Source organism: Protopterus annectens, chromosome 7.part0 (assembly GCF_019279795.1).
Source record: "Protopterus annectens isolate FY-2018-M chromosome 7.part0, PAN1.0, whole genome shotgun sequence".
Classification (NCBI taxonomy): domain Eukaryota; kingdom Metazoa; phylum Chordata; order Ceratodontiformes; family Protopteridae; genus Protopterus; species Protopterus annectens.
In genome coordinates this window covers 1,517,926,967-1,517,951,256 of record NC_056739.1, presented here as the reverse complement: position 1 = coordinate 1,517,951,256, position 24,290 = coordinate 1,517,926,967, and the positions used below count along the sequence as shown (strand labels likewise).

The 24,290-nt window shown below is 34.3% G+C and overlaps 1 protein-coding gene across 1 annotated transcript in view; it reads right to left on the bottom strand.

Annotated features, from left to right (window-relative positions):
* SYN2 (synapsin II) overlaps window positions 1–24,290 on the bottom strand; it is a 1,726,111-nt gene that overhangs the window by 1,108,502 nt on the left and 593,319 nt on the right. The window lies entirely within an intron of this gene.

Here is a 24,290-nt window from a genome sequence, read left to right as displayed (position 1 = left end):
TCAGTTTTTTGTTAAGTGTGCTATTTATGGAGGTGGGTTTGACTTTTGAGCCTTGCCTAAAAAAGGCACTATGGGGGCAGCAAGAGCCTTGGCCAGTATTAGAAAGCCTAGGGGTGACAGATGTAAGCCATCTCTTGCGAAGCATAGCAGCTTGTTGAGCATGTCATCCCAGGCTGACAGACACTGTATCCCCGTTGAATGACACCAGAAGCTTAGCCAGTTGTTGAAATTGATCATTTTTTTCTTTATACTTAAATATCATTCTTGGTGAGGGCAGGATGCTACTCGGGATCAGGGTCATACCCCTCTGGACTACATGATCAGAGAGCTCTTCCATGTCTCTTTTCATGTAGTCCAGGGAAGTACATCTCAGGTCATTCACACCAACATGAACAATGACAGAGTCATATTTGTACTTGTTCTGGAGTGACCTGAGTGCTTGTGTTATGTCGCAAATTCTGGCTCCCGACAGGCAGCTAACAGTAACCTTCTCCTTGTCCAGCCTAGTGAGTGTGACGTCAGTGTACCTGACTATAGAGTCACCCATTACTAGTGTGTTAGGTATGTTATTTCGCCTTAAGGGTTGTGATTGTGCGGCAAACTGATTTTGTGCTTTATGTGTTGTCTGGTTTGTGACGGGAGGTGTAGGTTGTTTGGGTGTCTGCTTTGGATGCTTTTCCAGGTTTTTATTTAGAGCCTCCGAGTATGATTTTGTGTATTTTATGTGTATTTTTTGCCAGTACTGATTTAGTAGGTCTATGTGTGGCTGGAGGTGTGGTGCAAGTGTTAAATTTCTCCTCCTGACTGGCTGCTCCAGTCTTGGGTGGAGAGAGCTTAGCCTCCAATTTGGCTGTATAATTGCATCTCTCGCATATGTTAGTGTTTTGTGGTAGGAGAAGAGGATTGTCTGTGTACATGAGGTAGTTGTAACATTGCCTCAGGATACCAAGATTCACCAGCTGGACTGGAGAGTGCACCTGAAATTACCCTTTGGTCATGCCTGAATAGTAGGGTAAGCTGCTTAGTCACTTGGTTGGTGAGGGGTGAATAATGAGCCTGATACTTAATCACTCCAAAGTTTCTCTCTTCTAAGCTAGAAGGCTTGTATCAGTTTAAGGCTTTCTAGTGCTTTCCAGTAGGTTAGTTACAGGAAAGTTGGGAAAGAAGCGTAGATGTGGTCTTTTAAACCAGAAAGTTGAAAGAAATGGACAAACTGGCCAAATGGTCAATAAACTCCAATTTCTGGGCCAAGAACCACTCCTCTTGTGGTAGACAGGCTACCTAGTGCTTACCACTCCCACTGATAAGCTAGAAGGCTTTCCTCCAACACAGAAATGCCCTGACAATTTCTCAAAAATAAATCTTAGATTTGCATTATGTAATTCCTGAGAAAGAAGAAGTATATTATTAATCAGAATAATATAGCTGCAAATATCATAATATCTATATTCTTGCTGTATCAATAACAGCATGGTTTTGTCAAAGAAAGTCAGTTTTTGTTTTTAATTTGGTTGCTTTTCCTGAACAGATGTTAGTAAGCATTGATCTAGGGTTAATATTTCATTCATAATTTTATATTTAACAAAGCATTCTGAAGTTTTACATAAATCTTGAGAGCTTATTTACATATGTTTCTATAGTTAGATATGGCTTGCAGAGCAAGTAACAAAACAAAAAATGTCATAAAAAAATGGAATCAGCTGCCTCAAGTGAATGACTCAGAGACCATTGCTTAGACCTTTTCTTTTTTGTAGTCATACTGCACCCAGAGCTAGTAATCCTTATGGAATAAAATAAAAGTAGAATGGTATATTGTGGCTAAAAATGACCAAAAGAACAAACAAAAAAAAAAACTCCATCATATTTTATCAACTTCTTTAACCACCAGCCAAGGCAGTTCCAACAGCAAATCAAGTCTTCAGAAAAAAACAAGCAGATAACTATATCAACAAATCACTTATTAGTTAAGCTCTTTAATCCAATGTACGTGGACTTCTACAGAAATAAAAAAAGGTATCATGCCCTTCTTCTTTATATATCCCTTATAAATCATATCACATTTTTATTAATCATCCAGTACTTCAATAACCCTTAAAGGTATAAAACACGTACATATACTTATACATATACATATACATACAAAAACCTATTACATTTAAAATTACAAAATACTTAAATTACAACCTAAAAAAGACAATGATTTACAAATAATACATTTTTAACTTTAACAATTGTTAGGTTATTAAGTTTGTTAAAAAGTGAACATTGCAAACAATACCTTAGAGAATGAACTTCTGTATAGAAATAAGTTTACATTTACCTACAACCTAGCTGCCCTCATCAGCAAAGTTGCTATAGAAATGTTGTCATTCAATTACAGGGGGCTGCCTTCATCCAAGGATAACTGTCAAAATAATTCTCAATACTCTCCACTCTTTCCATGATCCCCCTCTAGGATCTTTACTTATTTTCTTTTTAACATAAATAAATAATAAATAAAACTGTCTTTCCACTGCCTGGTATGTTTAAATAGACCATTCATTTCTATTTGTTTAGATATAGAATATATATGTTTTTTAGAGTTTTTTCTATTCTACCATATAAAATGAAGGACATGTTTTACATCACACTATAAACTAGTAATTATGATATTTCTCCCCCTTAATTACTTTATTACAACTTGTTAAAACAATGCTTTCTGTATTTGCTATATACATATATTCATTGTTTGCAAGCCCCACACTTATATGTGCCTTTGAGATCTCTGTTAGACTCTGCATCTGTTATTTTCTTCTCCAAAAATGTTTTTACATTATACCTTCTCTTAAAAATAAACAATGGGTGTTCTGAAAAAAAAACCTTGAATGTATGAGGGACCTTAGAAAAAGTTTCAAATACTTCCATATTATTTCTTGAATAAACTTATTATCATAGTGATATGTCATAATAAAAGCCCTATCCACGTCTATTTATACTACTTAATTAGGGTATAAATGAAGCTGAGATACATAAAGTAATGATTAATAGATTCTTATAGCATGAATTTTGTATGTGCATCAGTTCCATAATAAAAGGACTAGAAAAATAAGAAACATAATACAACTAAATTAAATATATAGAGATAGATAGATAGACAGACAGATAGACATGTAAATAAATGGATTTATTTCAGTAGACTGAAAGTTCATTTGACCCGACTTTCAGTTAGCCAAGACAAAAAGGCCGACACCCACAGAACACCGACATCCTGGAACACTGACTTCCCAATCCAGTAAGTAACCCCTCGGTTATCCTGACAAAATAGTAAAACTGAAGGAAAGTAAACCCACCCGTGTGAGGGGCTTCACCCCCCCACACCCCCTAACTAAATATACCAACTCCAAGATCGCACTAGTGCGGGGGTAAGGGGCAAAGTTCAACAGAGCTGCCTAGGAAGAGTAGAAAAATATGCAACTGCATGGACTTTATAGTTCATAGTACAGTAGTGAATTTATTTGATCATTAAGTATAAGCAAGATATTAATCCATCTGTAACTGAAGCAAAAGAAATGAATTCATAGATTGTTAACACAGTACAAAGAAACATTAGGTATAATAAAAAGATAGGCCCACAGCCAATAGGCTTACATACTAAAATGGAACCAATAGGCTTACATACTAAAATGGAGCCAATAGGCTTACATACTAAAATGGTACAGATGTTATAGGTTGCAAGCTGAGTCTATGATGATGGGATATCACGAATGTGTAAGTCTTTGTTGAAAAGAGACAAACTAAATTTGTGATGTTAGGGTAAGCCTCCTCCCCAACTTATATATAGCAAATCTGAGATTACCATACCTCAGAGAAAAGGGAATATTCTGAGAAATGACATCTCAGACTTGGTATATACAAGTTTGATCTTTCCACCATTCGGTCTTAATATTTCAGGGCTCACTCTAGTGGGTTCTGACATGTCAAATGGTTACTCATTTAATCAATTAGTGTTACAGATCAAAAGTATTAATATTATAATCAGCTAATGATGGGATAAGTTGCTTGATCTGCACTATATTTTGAACTTAGTAAAGAGTATACCTTTTCTTGAATATAATACACAAATCCCAGTCCATAAAGATGGAGTCCAAACTAGTTTCCCAAAGATAATCATAGGGGATGAGGTATAAAGCTGTAATGGGCCTGTTTGCTGGAACTGCTTTCAACAACTCAGTCTTTGTAGAACAAAGTATCAGATAACTGGAAGATATCCGTTTAAGGTTGACAGTCAAACAAGCCTCAAATGTATGCTTTCATTAAGGAAGAAATATAAAACTAGGCATCAGAAACAAAAATGTTACATGTTAAGACCCTCTTTATAATGATCATTCAGAATGGCAGCATATATACCCTAAATTATCACAGTTGTAGATAGATCATTATAGAATCTCTCATAAAGGGGAATTATTTATTTCAAAAAAGATACTATTAGAGTGCCTAGAAGACAAGAAGCAAACCACTGTAGGGCTAAGACAATGACAATGCAGCATAAATGTAGCTATTTAGTCAATACTTTGAGGTATATGGTAGCAAATGCTATTGAGAGATGAAGGAAGGCCAAAAGTAAATAAAAGTACTGATCCTTCACCATCAGAAGGTCAGTAATTACTCTGGAGCTAGTATTCTCAGTCTCATGGTGGCTTCTGAAAACAGACTGGTTGGCTTATGGAGGCCCTGACTTTGAAGGAACAGCTTGGGCTATATGTACATCACTTTCCTGCTACCCCAAGCTTAAAAAAAGCATAGGCATCTGCATCTCTTAATGTAAGGAATTGTTTCAGTATCTTTAAATATGAAAAATAGCTGTCCTTATTCTTTCCCCAGAATCACTGGACAGAGGACATCCAAGCAGGAAATCATTTGCTTGGTTGGCAAATGTTTAAGCTTTATTTGGAAGGCTGTAAACCTGAGTTCATACTCATGACCTCAAAAGAGTTGACATATCAAACATCAGAGTACACCAATAAGTCAAAGTGTTCTTTAGAAGCTAACTGGAAGTTTCATATCTGAAGCAAACAGTGTTATTGCCAAAAAGTGAGCAGTACTACCTCATTTTCTTGAACAGTAAAAGCTTTCTTGTCCATGAGTGGCATAATCTATGAATCTATGAATCTATGAAACTATGAATCAAAGATAATTGAGATTACAAAATTACTGATAGACTCAACATTATTAAAATATAATTATCATAAATATCATGCAAGAAACTTATGCACAACTGAGCTCTGCAAATACTAAATGGCATTTGCCACTTTGTTTTTTGTAGTGTCGTCTTTTAATTTCTTACTTTACAAATGTATATTCTCATAGCAGTAGGGCAATTAAGGAAATGACAGCGACAATATCAAAATAGCAGATTGTTTGACTGAATTGGTATAGCATTAGAAAATACAGTGTAAATCATTTCTGGCATAAAAAAAGTTAATGAATATATCCAACAGACTTTCATTTAAAGTTCATATCGAATGACCTTGACTTAATATATATTAATATGTTAATAAGGTCCTTTCTTCGAAAGATACCAGCGCATGCAATAAAATATTCCCTCAGATTAACCTACTTTTTGTAAAGCAGATAGTTTTAAATATTTATAATATTAAAATATTTTTTCACAGCTGAAGTGCAACACATTTGTTACCTAATGTATTTATTAACAAAATCGAAAGAAACTATCTAATTAAAAACTATATATTGGCAGCTGTGTTTCAAAACAACTGTGTAGTTTCATACAAAGCTATGCATTTTTGTAGACTTCCCATATGAGCAATATGTAATATAGAACTTAATATGTAGAAAAATTGTATGAATTCTGCATGGGCCATATTACAATAGTCTACCCAAAAAATATAACCTGAGAATTCCTATAGGAAACCACCACCTGTTATTATGCAATTTTGCCATGTTGATTTCAATATTATTTTCTTAAATTTGAAGAAAATAAATTTAGAATAGCTATGCGTTATTATGGACTGTGAGCATATGCTTTAGCTAATGGGACATATCATATTGTTTGGATCATCTGAATTCTGGCATAACTACTGTACTCATTTATTATTTCCAAGCTAAAATACTGTCCTTTAGCTAAGTGTCATATGCCATCATGATTTTTTTTTAATACATATAAAGGATGGAAAAAAATAATTATGCAGAAAGAATAACTTTTCATTAATATGTTTCTTTCTGTATCACATTTCTAAAATGTTGTCCCTAGACAGCCAAGTTGTGATGTTCAGACTCTCTATCTGCAGCATGTTTCATAGTAACATAACAAATTCTTTAAACAAAAAAGAATATGTAGAGTACATTGAGTTCTTATATTATACTTCAAAAATGACAAAGTTCTATCTTCATTATAGTGAGATAGAGGAATATAAACCTCACTATAATAACCCTCTTTTAATGAGTTTTAGGTTCAATTTCCTTGCTGTAGCTAGCATTAACATCCGATGACCACCTGAAGCATAGAAAAAAAAAGATGTGTTTTTTCTGATACCCACAACTTTTCACAGGTTAATATATATATATATATATATATATATATATATATATATATATATATATATATATATATATATATATATATCATGAATCATTTTGCACAGGGAAATAATACAGCAGACAATTTCCAGTTCTTTTCTTTTACTAACACCAGATAAAACAGCATCAGGTTAAGTGTTGTCTTCAGAGCAGGACTGAATGTTAATAAGTCATCAGCACAGGACTGAATGTACTTATATGGAGGATTATGATCATGACAGCAACTGTTGCTCATTTTCATGTTCTAGAAATGGATTTTAAAACCATGATAATAAAGCTACAGGCAAACCTACATCAATCTATTTTATAATGTCTGGTAGGGTTATATTTGTAGTATATGGGCACATATTTGTAACCATCCACAAAAGCCTGAACACATAGCCTACATGCCTGTTTTGTTATTTCTAAGAGCCATGTTTGGAGGAACATCAGAAATAATGGAGCAGACTGAAATCATGAAATCCAGCTCCAAACTCCATGTAGCAGGTCCCCTAAAAAATGAAGGGTTAAGTGAGTGTTCAAATGCCATATCAGCTGGCCCACAAGTAAAATACCACTGCAAGGAATCTTTTAAACAGTCCATTTCTATAATGTTCCCACTTAATTCTTCTTGCTCACAGCCTCAGAACTGAAAGCCACTTTTCGTTGATGAAACTAAACAGAACAGCATGAAAGTGCTGTTCTATGCAGTTTATGAGAGCATGTTGAAACATAATTTATGCTTTGCACCCTTACCTTACTTCACAAAACACTACTCCATTTTCATAATGTAATCCCTTCTGCAGTTCTTTAAACCCTTTAGTCTCTTTTCTTCTCTGTCTTATTCCATTGCTATTGCATAACTCATGGCTTGCACTTGAATGCAACACTGGAACCCTATTTGGTTCTAAAACTGTTTGTTATCACGTTCTTGCAGTAAATATGACCATTTTCTCTCATAATTAGACTTGCAATGTACCACTGCATTTAAAGTTAAAATAATCAAATTCTCTCACATCTCAGAAGATGATTAAGTCTATCTCTTCTTATTTCACTATTTTCAAATTTTTGCTATGACATGAATTTCAGAGCTATGTTAAATTATTTACTTTTATTTTTGCTTACTTATTTTTATTATTGTTACTATTATTATTATTATTATTATTATTATTATTAATTGTTCTTTGTTGTTTGAGTTAGTCTAAAGTCCCTGTTGTCTTTTCAGGAGAGACCCAAGATGTTATTCACATGTTCAGGGGAAATTTGGCCAGGGCACATGTGATCTTTTACCCTTTAGAGTTGCTAGATGGCACCAGAGGGCTTATATAACAGCAAGAAAGAGGCCTAAGGAAAGTGGCAGCATGGAGGAGGAGGAGGAGGAGATAAAAGCTATGGGTAGTTTGGATGTGAAAAGTAAGACTTTGGTGAAAAATGTGTTTGATATTGGGCTTTAGAATGTAAAAAAAGATTCCTGTGTGGTGGATGTTACAAATGGTGCAGATAACAGAACTGGAATCAGGATGGCACACAGGTATATACTCTTGTTACAAAATAATTGAGCAGGGTGATCCAGGTGACAATTCTGCTGTTTCATGGAATGAGATGGCAGATAACTTTTTCAGAAGTGCTGAAGATGATAATGTAGAAAAGGAACCACGTGATGTGGAATCAGAAAATGCAGCAATTAAAACATACACAGCAGTGACAGAAAGTAAAAGAAGAAAGCAACAACAAATGGAGGAGTCTGGTTCTGTGGCATGTGACCATGCAATAACAAAAACATATGCAGCACTGCCAGCAGGCAAAAAGGTAGAGCAGCAGAGAAGTGTAAATAAAATGTTTTAAAAAGAAGTAAAGACCAGCTGTGAGAAAAAGAACAAAAAATGACACTGTAAAAGACAGATATTATCTATGGGACAATTTGGTAACTATTCTGGGTTTTAAAGCTCAAGAAATTTGCTGTTTTCATACATATTGGGACAGAAACTTTTTGTAACAACTAACTGACCAATGAGGAAATTTCTGGAACTGTGTAATAAAAAGGACATTTATCTGTGGAGCAATTATTTGTTTTCTAGTAGTAATTTAAATGTTAAAAGATATGCAGTTTAGAAATGATGAAGTGGAAGAAGATGTTAAAAAATGCATGCAGGGTCTATGTGAAACAGTTGATAATATTGTAATAATGTGAAAGTTTTAGATGAGAAAAATGTGTGAATGGAGGGTGGAGGTTGGAAGCTGTTTTCAAATGTGAGAAAACAATTTTGCGGCTGGTCATAGATGGACAAAAAGATATACTGGCTATCCTAAATTATGTTTCTTTATGGGGACCTTTCTCATTTAATTAATGATTGTGACAATCTACAATGTGACCAGTATGGGAGGAAAGGGTATGCAGCAAGAAGGTGCATGCCTGAATGCAGGAGCTATAAAAAGATAACACTTTTGGATGGATTGTCAAGAGCAAACAGTAAATAATGAAAAAGAAGGGCAAAGTGAAGAGAACATACACAAGTAAGGACAGAAAAAGGCAGCGGGGGGGGGGGGGGTCGTGAACTACATGAAGAAGAAACTGTACAAGGAGAAGAAAATATGGAATGGGAAATGAAGAGAGGGTGCATGCAGGAAGTGTGCTCAGGAGAAGGGATTGATACTAATATTTTTGAAGCTCTATCCAGTGAAAAATAGGATTCTGAGGATCAAGGATTATTTATGCATAAACCCAGGAAAAATATTCATTTGGGGAAAGAGGAAACATAAGAAAATGAAAAATTGAAAATCTTTCCCCTATACTTAAAAAGAAGGAAAAACAACAGTTTTGAGTACTTTCAGTAAATGTGAACAATAGTATTAACACTGTAAGAAAGAGAGGGATACTGAAATAGTACTCTAAATGTTATGTGGAAGTTTGTTTTATAGGATGTAAGATTACTGACAACTGAAGAAATACTACAAACAGAAATTGTGGGGTGGAAATATAATATGAAATTTAGGAAGTGAAAGTTGTTGTGGAGAGGCTGTTTTATCCCAAAAAAAACCCCAATGAAAATACTAGATGTAAAATTGGTAAGGATGGGAAAGTTAACTGTTGTCGATGTGAGTTGGAGAGAACATGTTTATAGAATTATAACATTATATGCATATATAACTAACAAGGAAAGACAGAATCTGTTTAATCAAATATTAGACTATGGTGGTTAACATGAAAATTATAATTTCAGGGGATTTTAATTATGATTCAAAGGAAATTGTAATAAGAAAGGGAAAGGAAAAGGTGTAAAAAATACAGGAAGTAATGACGTGTTAAATTAGCAGTGTGGTAAAAAAGTTCATGGACTTCTATAAGGGTGGGACTTGAACCTGAAATTGATTATTTTGTAATATCAGAAGACTTGGGAACAGCAAATGGTAATAAAGTTGTGACTGTTTTTTCAGGCCATTTAGCAATATGAATGGAGGTGATGATAGAAAGGTAGTATATTAAAATAAGAAAAGGAATAAAAAGAGAATAAATAAGAAATTATGTGAAGAAATTAGAGAGTGGGAAATATTGTAGTTATGCAAAGATCATATAACCAGGAAGAAGGACTTCTATAAAATAAAACTGGTCTGACTGAATTTAAAAAGAAGTATAAAATAAGTTTAAAAGTGTTTTTAACCATGAAGAAGGATTTCTATAAAAAAAATGATCTGACTGAATTAAAAAAGAAGTAAAAAGTGTTTTCACAATAGCAGGATGACGTAAGAAAGGAAAATAAAGTAATGCATAGGAAAATATATAGAAAAGTAGTAGAGAATTTGGAGAATAATACAAGAGTTACTATAATATGGAAAAAATAAAGCATTACTGTTTAGGCAAAGGTATTTTTTCAAGGGAGAATGGATGAGGTATATTCAAATTTAGGTAAAATAGTAAAGGTGGCTATTAGTATAATGAGGGAAATGAAAAATATAAAAGGAGAGGTTAATAAAACACTAGAGCAAATTATAAGTATTATAGTACAGCATGTGGCAAATATGTATAATAGTAAAAAGAAGAGAAATAAGACAGAATGTAATGTAAAAACATTTCTAAAATTAGTTAAACAAGAATTTGAAAAAAATGTTATTAATGAATTGGATGAAGTACTTAGGAAAGTAAATGTTGATTCAATATCAGTCCCAGATGGTATATTGTATGGAATGTATAAGAAATTAATAGATTGACAGTGTTTTATAAATGTACCAAATGAATGGTTGAAGGAAATGCTTGTTTATGAAGAACTATGCATGGCATATTAAAATTTATATGGAAGAAATATGAGAAAAATGAAATAATAAGTGGAGACCCATCACAACAAATGACACTGATATAAACATTTTATGAGATGAATAGAGAGAAGAATGGAATGATGGATGAAGGATATTATGAAAGAAGGTACATATCATAGAAAAGAGAAGGGATAGCAAGAATTGTAATTTGTTGTGAGAGAAATTGTGGATGATATTATAAGCAGAGGCAGGATGTGAAACTTATGATAGGTGATGTCACAAAGGCATTTGATACAACAGGACATGATGCTTTATGTGATGTTATTATGAAGTATAGAACAAATAATAGAATTAGGAGAGTGCGTATGTCAGCATATTAAAATAATAGCATGAGAGTGTTAGTGAATAGGTGGTTGGGTAAAGAAATACAATTGAAGTGTGTTATAAGACAAGGATGCTCCATTAGTGGAATATGTTTGCACTGGTAATGAATGCAAGACTGAGTGAAGTAGCTTATAAAATGAAATTGCTAGATATTTGATGCAAAAGGATGTGGTGGTTCCAGTAGTTCTGATATACACTGATGATAAAGCTGTAGTTGCTAAGAAGAACATATGGATGAGAGAAGTATTGCTTTGTCTGAACAGTGTTTAAAGGGAATGGGAATGACCTTGGCTAAAGAAAAAAGTAAGTGTTTTTCTGGTGTAGTGAAATTTGGGGGGTGTATTTTTCAATGAAGTGCCTTTGCTAGCGATAAAATTTGGGAAAACAGATGTAGTCATGATGAAGTAGGAGGATTTCATAAAATAAATTTACTAAATACATCTTCAGTGGAACATTCAGGAGAAACTTTTATCTGGTAAATTATGTAATAATGAGGAAAATAGCGTGAGAGTTCAAGTATTTATATGATCCCAGGAAAATATTAGAAGGAAATTGTGCAATTGCTGTGCTTTCTTTCAAAAGAGGCTCAAGATTAAACCCTGTGAAATATGTGTTGTATATGAGTGAAGAAAAAGGGGGATTGGGTTTACTAAATCCTATTGTTTATTTTGCTTCTTTTAACTTGTATTGTGTATTAAAGTGGGTAAAGGAAGAGAATGAGATATTAATAGTGAGAATGTTTAAATATAAGTACAAAATATTCTGGGAGATGATAAGGATAAGAAAAGAGAAAAAGAATATGTAGATGAAGAAATTAAAAATGGTTAAAAGATAGTAACATGAAAAATAAAAAAAATGATGATATGGAGAAAGATAGAAGGGTGAGGCATAATAATGTGCTGAAACTATTTTATTATGCAAATCCATAGAAAATTTACCAGAAGAAGTGATTAAGGCAGGAAATCATTATGTACCAAGCTAGTAGATTATCAAGAATATGCCATATAAAAAGGAAATAGAAAGAGTGTGTTTATTTTGTAGGGAAGCAGTTTTTTTAATGTAAAAGTATGATGAAACTCTAGAAACAGTTGTGTGGATATTTTTTGAGAATATTAATGACATAAACAATATAGGTATGAATATGATTTTGTATGGATATTATAAAAACAAGAAGAAAGAGCATGTGAGAAGGGTAGATAAGAATTTATTTTATGTACTATGGGTTATTTAGAATTATAGACTGAATGAATTTTTTTTGAATGGGAAATGGATTTGGTAGATATAGTGAGAAACATTGGATTATGGTTCTGGAAGAGGTAGTGGGGGGTCAAGTGTGTGTGTGTGTGTGTGTGTGTGTGTGTGTGTGTGTGTGTGTGTGTGTGTGTGTGTGTGTGTGCGCGCATGTGTGTGTGTGTGTGCGTGTGTGTGTGTGTGTGTGTGTGTGTGTGTGTGTGTGTGTGTGTGTGTGTGTGTGTGTGTGCCTGTAAATAAGTATATTTTGTAAATATGTAACTATGTAAATAATGTTTTTATGTTGTGCTAAATGAAAGACTCCTACTCTGTGGAGGACTGTTTTGTGATGTGATCAGTAGGTGGTGCTGCAGACTGTTACTGATTGTTACTGAATTTAAGAAGGAGGCTGTATGTGGAGATGGAGAAGGAGAAGACAGAAAATGTAATTCAAAAGGAAAAAATGCTTTGGAGGGGAATATTGTGGCAAAAGGAGGTTTCAGTGGCTCTGTTCTTCAAAAATAAAGAGGGATTAAGCAAAACTAGAAGAATCGGAGGCTATATAGTGGAGTGCAGGAACAGACAAAATGTTTGGTGATGAGAATCTGACAGAATGACAGAAGGATTCTGTAAATGATAGTATGGTTAGGAAGGAGGGCACAGTGGAATAACTGGTTTTAAGGGTGTACTTTGTGTTGGGCAGCAGGAAGATGGAGTAAAGAGTGACAGGCAGATGTGGACTGATAGTAGTGTTTCCACAGCAAAAAGTTATGCAGCAGAGTAGCGGAATCCAGTGAAACACTGCAGAAGGAAATGATGTGCAGTGCAGAAAGACTGGAGCTGGCAAGAACTGGATGAAAAGGCCTGTGGTGAGGGAAAAAGCAAAACATGAACAGCAAATAGACATGTAAAGTGTGTTAGACAATGTTGGTATGCCCTCAGGATTCAGTTTGTATGAAGTTAGTTCATTAATACATATAGGGACTGAAGCTGTCTATGAAATTACTGTTGAGACATTTGCATCACAGAATAATTTGTAAATGAATGTGAAAGAAGAAGTAATATATCTCCTTGAGAATACTATTTTTACCAAAATCCAAATTGTACAATTAAAAAGAAAGCTTATGTCTGGATTTACATGATATTAAAAAGTTGTAGATGGCAGAAATGCCTGGACTGGGGGATGTGAAGTTTATGGAACTTTAAAAATAGAAAATAATAAGTTGCAGCATATGCCTAATGTGACAATAATAAAAGGGAAAGGGGCAGTGTTAAGTACTGGGAGCAGCCAAAAGCATATTTTTTTCCAGTGGGGATGAATCACATTTACCTTGTGATTGTAGAAAAATAATGTGGGTGGTTTGGAGAGTTTGGGCATTCCATAAAATAAATGAAAACCATATTGTAGGAAATGTGGAATTGAGGAGCATTTCTGGTTTGATTGTACACTGATTAATGAGGAAATACAACAGGAGGAAAATGGCAGTAAGAACATGTTTTTTTTATTTTATGCAATAAAGGGTTGATAAGAATAATGAAACGATGAATCTCAGGGAGAAAACAACTACAAGGTGAACATATAGAAAAATGATAGGGTTCCTATCAGCATTTCGAATGTTGAAAAATGCCAAATTTAATTTCATCAAACTGAATTGTTTGAAATCTAAGAAGAGCGAACTGATGGAACATCGATTTCTTTCCCAGGCAAAGAAATCAGTGGGCCATCATCGGAGTTTGCTATTTCCTCCACTGTGGTGCGTTTACAGAGTTGGTATATTTAAGTGGGGGGGGGGGTGAAGCCCCCCACTTTTGTCAGTGTTTAAAGTATTGAAAGTTTTTTTTTTGCATGGAACAGTGATTTCTTTCCCTGGGAAAGAAATCTATGTTCCATCAGTTCGCTCTTGTAAGATTTTGAACATTTCAGTTCAATGAAATTGCATTTGGCGTGTTCAGCATTCCATATGCTGATATAGACCCAAAGGATATACTAGAAGTCCAGAAACTAATAAAAGAAAAAAAAACTTATACAAGTTTGGGATATTAGAAACAAAGTATAAACTCCAGGTAGATCTATTTGACTCAAAAAAATGTGGATGATTCTATTGGAGGAAGGGTGAGGAGAAGAAAAAGGAGTCCAAAAGATGAAAAAAAATGCGTAAAAGAAAAAGGTTAACATAAATACAGCATCACTGAATCTCAATAGCCTGAAAAGTGATGTTAGAAGAATGATAGGGTTTGAATGCTGTGAAAAAATAGAAACAGAGATAATTTGTTTGTTTGATATAAGACACACAGATAAAAGGATACGGTTGGAATTTGAAATATTCTAAAAGGAAAGCAGAGTACACTATGGGGAGTGACACATGCTCAGGTATTGCAGTATTATTAAAAATTAAGAGATTAATATATTAGATATAATGGCAGTGGTGGCAGGCAGAATTTTAGTGGATGATGTAAGAAAGGTAGAGAAGGTATTTAGAATAGTAGTAGTGTTAGTAAATATGTCTGTAATGGTTATAGGAGACTTCATCTGTAATTTAAGAAAGGAGAAAAGGGAAATAGTGCAATATTTAAAATGATGAGAGAAGTAGTAAATAATGCTAGATTATCAGCAAACAAAGCAAGAGGATATGCTTATAAAAGGGTTTTACTTAAAACAGAGATTGATTATATAGTGTTTACAAATCACATGGAAGAAATAAAAGGTGGAATTAAAGAGGCAAAGTTGTCAGAGAATAAAAATATAAAAAAGAACAAAAATGGTTAAAACATTATAGGAAAAATTGCAGGAACTGAATTAATTAATAAGGAAGCTTTTGGAAGCTCATATGACAATTATGCCTTTTTATGAAAGTCTAACAAAGTGGTGGATGGTGTATAAAGAAAAGTTAAAAAATAAAATTAGTAGATGGCACAGGAAGAAAGGGAAATTAAATACAATAAGGAAAAAGAAATTTGTGAAAAAGTAGAGACAGGACTGGGGGAACTTTGTAGAAAAACAAAATAAAGAAAAATGGAAAGAATGGCATTTAGACAAAAGTAATATTTGATGGAGAGAAAAGAAACTTCCCATTTAAGGAGAGATTTTGAAATATAATGATAGAAATATGAATGTAATGAAAGATGAAAAGGCTAAAATAAAAAAGAGAAATCATGGATATACTTGAATATGTAAGAGATAAAGAATGTAAATTGAGGATGTGTGGAAATAAAAAAGATGAAAAAGGAAGCAGTAAAGTGAATGGAAAACACTTAGAGAAAAGTGGTAGTTGATGCTATAAATGAAGATAAAGAAGAATCTGTACCAACTCCATATGGATTAGGGTATACTTTTGATAAATAAATGTCAGATAGTGAAAAGAATACTTTTTTCCTGGAAATATTGACTGAATGCATGGAAGAAGATATAAAAGAAGAAGCGACTTGTAAGAGGGAATAAAATATTTACAGAAAAAAGAGAAAAGGAAAGAAATAAAAAAATGGAGTCCAATTACATTGGGACATTCTGACTATAAGATATTTATGAATATTATTCAGACAAGGATAATGGTTGTTATGAAAAAAAAACTGGATGAAGGGATATATGGGTTTAAAGGGAAAAGTGTCAATGAAATGCTAATGATGGATAAAGAAGTAATTGATTGTATAACTAACGGAGAAGGAGAAGGACAAGAAACAGTATGTGATGTAGTTAAGGCATTTGATTTCATTAATCCTGGAGAAATATTGAACATTTTAAAAGAATATGAGACAGGAGAAAAAATAAGAAGGACAATGAGGGCAATTGATGAAACTTCTTATGTGTCTGTGATGTTGAATTGATATGTGGGAAAAAATAAAACAGGGAAGAGAGGTAAAACAAGGTTGTCCATTGAACATGTGGCTGTTTGTGATGATAATGAATGTCATTATATAAACATGCAGATCAAGGTTAGAGGATGGTAGATGAGAAGTTATGAAAGGAACAAAGGCGCCATTAATGTTAATTTATGCAGATTATTTTGTTTTAGTAGCCAAGAACAAAAATGGATGGAAGTGTACATTTGAGAACAGAACAAATTTTGAGTACAGTAGGGTTAGTTATATATGTCAGAAAGTAAAAGCTTCAGAGATATGGTAAGAATATCTGTATGTTTAAATGAAAAAGCAGCAAGCAAAGAACAGGAAGGAACCAGACCACTAAACTTATAAGCTTTCGTTCGTTTAATAAAACACCACAAACTTCATCAGAAATTGAATAAAATAAAAAGAAGAATTTATAATGTAAAAGGAATGGGGGCTTTTATTTAATAAATTCAGTTGTTTTCTCTGTGTTAATAAATTAGCTTTATTATATTATAGGAAAGTAGGAGCATGGTTTGAATAACTATTATATGAAATGCAAAGTTGCACTAAGTTAGTAGGTGGCTCAGTGTAGCTATACATTGCTGATTGAGCAATTAACCCCTTCACCCTTAGTGCTGACATCATATTCAGGAAACAGATATTGTAGGTGCTGGGCATACAACATGGTAAGATTGTTAGACCAATTTAAAAAAATTGAGCTACCCCATCAAATTAAATCTGTGCAGGGAAGCAATTGTGACAAATCAAAAATCCTCTACATATCCTTTGTGTGCAAACCTGCCAATGGTTCACCAATAACTTTTAGACCCTAGTTTTTAACCATGCACACAGCTGAGTGATGCAACCATGAGGAAAGTGTGCTTCTAAGCCCGGTGGTTCTTCAAAGTCAGACCCTCAATACAAACAGTTCTCACCAAGTCATAAGCTGTTTATGCTTCACAAGATTCCTTTTTTATGAATCATTGCCAGACACCTTTACTCACACTGAACCATAATTACCCCTTGTGACCAAGTATGTATGAAATAAATAATTAAGAATGTAGTCAGATGTCAGATAACACAAGTGCCATTTTGTTTCCTCCAGTGAAATCACTTCCTTTCATTTCCATTGAGATACATTAGTAAGTATGCTCCAGCAATGCTGACACTTTCAAAAAAAAAAAAAAAAAAAAACACTTTTGTGATGCATGAGTAACTGAGAGTGCTGGTGTCCACTTTCTCAAATAATATCCACACACATTTAAAATTTAAGCTAACCTGAAGAAACCATGCCATCCAGTAACAGCACATCCACCTTAGCTTACATCTACTTCTAAGCCTTAGAGATAGGAGTAAAACTACTCTCTCACATTACAACTTAAACCGTTAAAATGACAGTGACATCAAAGGCTTGGTAGAGATTGACAGTATTCAGCCAAATGTCATTTCAGTGAATGAGATTTAGTAAATTGCCTTTTAACTAATTGTGCTCCCAGCAGGAATCAATTTAATCCATAATTCCACAATGCACACTAATTTATTATATACCATTATGGAATGCATTCCATAAAGCATCATATGAATGGTATAGTTAATGGCATCTTGAATTAATAAGCCATCTGTTTTATGGTTTAGTAGTGCTTACAACAGAAATGATGTAGCATATTGTATGTGGCGTTCTTCTTTAATTCGATATCATTTCAGCCAGCTGTATTTTTTAATAATTCATTGCAAAGATTTCAGTGGGTACTTCTGTTTCCTCCTGCATCTCAAAGACAAGCTGTAAGTGAGCTGATGAGCCTTGAAATAGCCTGCAGGTGTGCGTGCATGTGTGTGTGTGTGTGTGTGTGTGTGTGTGTGTGTGTGTGTGTGTGTGTGTGTGTATGTGTGTGTGTGTGCGTGTGTGTGTGTGTAGCATGTTCATTTAACATAGAGATATATATGAACAGAGTCATATAAGTTAGAGAAAAAGGTTCACAAATACAAGAGAAAACAAAATGCCTTATTGTCCACTTATCATACAAGCTACAGGTTTGCTGGCATCTTTGAGGAAGTTGTTTATGCAGAACTTGATAACTGGAGTTATGTGAAATCTCATATCAATGGTAAATTGTAGTTACCCACCCTAAGTATTGACAGACTTTATCATTTGTGTGGAAATTTACAGAATGATATTAAATTGTTACTATGGTTGCCAAAGCATGGATGAGGAAAGAGTGAACCCTGTATTTTTGAATCATCCATGTAAAGAAAAATATCACCCTTTTCCTTATTGCATGTTGATGTTCAATGTGTTTATTCATGGTCTTACAGTTCACAAATAGAGAAGAATTAGAGCCTGGAAGATGGCCCAGGTCCTTAATAAAATAATATGTGGTAGATGGAGCACCAGAATTATGAATTTAGGAAAACAGACAACTTTGTTAAGTATGTTTTTGATGTAAGCAGCTCAGCTGTTATACACTTCACTGCCACAGAAAAGGCAGCAACAACAAAGGTATGAATGTAGTAGAGCAGTGTGTCGGACATCTTTTAAAGCCTTTCATTCATCAGATGGACACTTATGCTGATATCATCTGTATGGTAATTACCTCTATAAAATACCTTTATAGGAGTCTCAGGACAGTTGTTAGACTGAGTGCAGGCCTCTTGTTAATTAATCATTTATTTGCTGGTACCATATTGCTAAAGTGTGATCACTCCTTTATAGTAGTCAGCCCTGTATGAAGTCATATGCTCTGCCTGTTGTGTGCTATGTTATTATGCAAACACACCTCTGGTGATCATAGTGAACTGATAGCTTAGTGTGCTGTTGAACCACCCATCAAAGTAGTGAAAATAAAAGCTTATTTTCAAATGTCTTTTATAGCTGATAAGTATACTTAAAAGTCTAATCTTTCTTGATGCTCTTTTTAATTTTCTATAGAGGTGTAAATTTCAGGATTTCTTGGTTTTCAGCACCACTGCTCTAGCATCACAGAGTTTCTGCTTGATGAGGCATTTCCTTATAACACAGTGACTCAAAGAGTATGTACTTCAATGACTAATCTTGTTACCTAAACTAATGAAAAAAACACAATGTGTGACTGTGCAACCAACAAACAAATGTATTCAAACAAACAGGCTCATGTTGTATCCATCCAGGTTAATCAGGGTAAAATAATGAACCACTCTCACAGAGAAAGGATGCCAGCCAGAAATTCTTCACAAACAAAGAATATTGTAAATCCAGTATAAAACAAAACCACACAACATAAACAGTTGAGTGCTTTCATCCTTCAGTCCTGGGACTTCATCAGAACTTTTAAATTTCCATAAATAAAATAATTATATAGCTTGTTTAATATGTTATGTGATCCTATTAATAAAAACTTAAAACCAGAGATAGAGAATAACCTTACCAAAAGTAATGCTGCCCACAAAAAACAAACTGAACAGTAAAACTGGCAACAACCACCGCAAAGTAAAGTCCAAGGTTTAATCACTAAACAGCATAAAACAACATAAAAATCAGAGCAGCAACAATGATGTGTAAGCACTTTCAGACTTATGTCCTTCTTCAGACAATTAACTAAAACATCTAGCAGTTTAAATGATAAATAACAACCAATTAAAATCAGTAATTTATCCGCCTTTTCTTTAGGGGTGGCTTACAGGGAATGACATCATTCAGCCCTAGGAATCTGTGCTGTTAACTCTATAATCCACCTTACTTCCTGATACTCTGTATCATTAAACCATTTGTTACATAATGACGACAATGCCTTATATCAACACATTCATCATTTTCCAGGACATGATTGTAGGTTTTCAGTAATACAGAGTATACACAAGAGTTTTAGGGGGGAACCTGGTGAAACAGAGTATCAGGAAGCAAGGTGGATTATAGAGTTACCAGCACATAGATTCCCAGGACTGAATGATGTAATTCCCCTTAAGCCAGCACCTTAAAGAAAAGGTGGATAAATTACTGATTTTAATTGGTTGTTGTTTTCCATTTAAACTACTAGATGTTTTAGTTAATTGTCTGAAGAAGGGAATTAGCCTGAAAGCGCTTACACATCATTGTTGCTGCTCTGATTTTATGTTGTTTTATGCTGTTTAGTGATTAAACCTTGGACTTTACTTCGTGGTGGTTATTGCCATTTTTACTGTTCAATTAATAAAAACTTAAATGCACAATGAAGCTGAGACAGAATAAACGCATTTCATATAATTAAAATGTTCTAAACCACTTATGGCACATTAAAAACAATAAGTAATATTATAAAACTTTATTTTATTTTGTCTTATAAATCAGCTGCTCTTAATTTCAGAATAGCTGTTATTGAGATGCCTCCATTCAACCCAGGTCTAGATGAAGCATTTAATCTAAGTTGCCAAATTAATTCTTTCCTTTCAGTGTCAGTTTCCCAAGAACTACCTCTCAAACACTTAGGAATATTTTCCAATATTCCAAATAAACATTTTGTAAAAGAAGGACAACTAAGTGTGTGTTTGTGCAATGAAGTATTAGTATCACATATGGCAATAGTGAGGTTATGTTTGTAAATTTACTTCTGAAATTGTATTTCTGTTTTTCCCCATGTAAAACTTTTGGCATCCAACACACAGTGCTAAGTAAACTATTCCCTTTGTAGCACAGTTACCTTTTCTTCACTTGATCTCAATAGGAAGTGATCCTAATGAGATGTTTGACCATTCTAAAATTAAACTAAATTGACTGCATGCACCATGGTACCTAGTGCCCATATTTTTATTATTAGGGAAGTTTATTTAGGGTGTTCCAACAAATTCTTTAAATGTATACAATTTTTAAAAACAAATTTAGGGGTTTCACCCAAAATCATGTATATCTCTGTGTCCCCCTTAAACACACTCCAATTCTTAACTATAACACTCTTGATTTCTTTAGAATAAGAGCCAAAGGTAATCATCATTGAACTGGAAAAGATGCTAGACATAGAAGAATTGTTACATAAGAAAGGTGTCCCATCTGTCCCAAGCAAGAGTTTGAATTTGGTACCCATCTGTTTAAAACTTCTTTGCTATTTTTTTTTCAAAAAAAATCTAGTGGGTAACCCCTTTCCTGAAACATTTGAATTAAATTGCCCACGTCTAGCTTAAAGTTATAAACATCAGAGCACATTCTAGCTATCCTTACAAGTTGCCCCTTAAAATGTTTTTCTTCATATACCAAGGGTGACAACTAGTGTAATCTAAATAACTTTTAGAAACCATAGGTTTTCTGAAAATTGTGAACCAAAACATGTATTAAGTGTATCTTTAAAGATTGCAACATCCAAATAGTTTCTATGATCAATAGAATGTAAATATGTGAATTTAAGAAGGAAGGTTGTGTTGTTGATATATTATAAAAAATTGTCTTTAACTAACCCTGGATCTTTCCATAAGATAAAAATGTCATCCAGAAAACCTAAATAGGTGTACCAACTCTCTGTGAACTTGGAATTCAAAACATGAGTCTTTTCCCAACTATACGCAACTAGGTTTGCATATGTAGGGGCCCAGCTAGTATCAATGGTGACTCCTTTGACTTGTCGAAAGAATCCCCCTTCAAAAGTGATAAGGTTGTTGTGTAATATAATTTCCATAACTTCCATCACAAAATTGATGAGTGTGATGTCTAAATTGAAGAGTTCAATTATGGCTGCATGAAAACGTTCTAAACCCACCCTGTGAAGTATAGAAGTAAACAAATCAACCACATCCGCCTGAGAAGAACTACAATAATCACTAAAATAATCATGTTTAATTTTGGCTAAGAAATCACAGAAATCTTTAAAAATATGTTACACTGGGTTCAAGGAGTTTTTTAAATTTTTATCAATAAAACACAAAGAGGGTAAGTAATAGAATTAGGATCTGTCACAATCAAATGGTAGGCGGGATTGTGGATATTTTTATGAATCCTAGGTATGCCAAACACAGTTGGAATAACCTGATGTCTGTTAACACGAAACTTGTATAGATCCTCTGTAATAACCCCTTGTAATAGACATTCTTCCAAAAAAAGTTCAATTGTTTTGTATGCTCCACCAATTTCATTCCTAGTCATGGTCTCATATCTTTCAATATCATTAAGTAAATTAAATATTTGTCCAATAGAATTTATGTTTCCTACTATAACTATCCCTCTACTTTTATCTGGCTTCATAATCCTGAATGAGATGTCATTCCTAAGTACTTCATTAAAGTCTTTTCATATTTAGTTAAATTAAAATATCTCTCCTTCTGAGATTTTAAGAAATTCTTCACTATTAAAATTAAAAATACATTACAAATCTCCCTTGCCTCTCCACAACCCCTCCTAACAAACAATGCCGAAATTCTACTTGTAAAATTTCAACCAAACAAACATAAAAGCATAAATATAGCATGTATTTACATCCCCCCAGGCAACAATAATAACAAAACCTTAGAGGACTTTCTCCACTGGTTAACTCAAACTCACCCCCAGGAATCCATAGTGTTAGGTGACTTCAACATCGATTGGAATTCCTTCTCATCTAGCTCCCCATCTAGCAGCATAAATCTACATGGCTTTTCTCAGCTCATATCCACTCCTACCAGACTAGGTAAACCCCAAAACAAAGACAGCATCCTGGACTGGATCCTTACTAATAAAGAACCTGACCAGTACTCAGCAGGTACTCACCCAGAGGACATGAGTGATCACTTACTCACCTATGTTATCAAATTCAAGAAAATCACCCCCCTTCTTACAACCATAAAAAAAATCAGGAACAACAATAAATTCAACGCCTCCATTTTTCAAACTGAACTTAAAGCCCACAACTGGACAATACTCAAGTCTCTTCCTCTTGAAGAGGCAGTTATCTACTTCAACACCACCTTCCTCAAGATTCTAGATTCCCATGCTCCAATACGGTCCATTAGAACTAAAACCAAAACCGCACCATGGCTCTCTAAGGAAACAAAATCCAAAATCCTATCTAGAAACAAGATGTGGGTCACATGGCGTACCTCTAAAGACCCACACTCCCACCAAACCTTCCGGCAACTTAGAAATGAAACTAAAAGAATGATCTTAAATGATAAAAAACTTCTTCCTCCACCTCCAACACAAACACCTTAATAATCCACAAAAATTCTGGGCAGGCTTAAACAAGCTCCTGCACCCAAACCAGGCAACCACCCCCACTCCAACAACTTGCAAACAACAGTGCCCTGTAAACATTGCTAACACATTCAATAGTTTCTTCACAGAATCTATACAATCCCTACACACAATTCAAACAAACAACCAGCCCACTCCACTACCCATGCCAGCAGAATACTACAACTACATCAGATCATCTATTTACCTTCGATCCAGTACCCATATCCTTTATAACATCTCTTCTTAAAAAACTAAAACCCACTAAGCTAGCAGCTGACCTTCTCCCAGCAGAGTTTCTGCAAAAAGCAGCTGAGGCCATTTCCTATCCCGTCTCCATAATCATAAACTGTACCTTGTCAGAAGCCTTCATCCCCTCCATATGGAAAATGTCCCACATTATTCATCTCCATAAAGGTGGTAGCTCACTAGAGCTAACCAACTACAGACCTATAGCTATACTCTCACCCCTGGCCAAAATTATGGAAAACTGTGTCCACAAACAACTGATGGAACACCTCACCAAAAATAAAATTATAGCCAACTCCCAACATGGCTTCAGGCCAAATCACAGTACCACATCAGCCCTACTATCCTTTTCTAATACCATCAATAACTTCAGAAACAATAATAAACTATCATCTGCTCTTTTCTTAGACCTCTCCAAGGTCTTTGATATGGTGAACCACATTCAACTCCTCCATACATTAAAAAAACTATCACTCAGCAATTCCACGCTGAAATGGTTCCAATCCTACCTGTCCAATAGGCAACAGGCTGTTCTATGGCAGGATAAATTATCCAGATGTCTACCTGTTACACTTGGAGTTCCCCAAGGATCTATTCTTGGCCCTCTTCTCTTCACCATCTTTGTCAATGACCTGCCCACAATCACCCCCCATGCCAC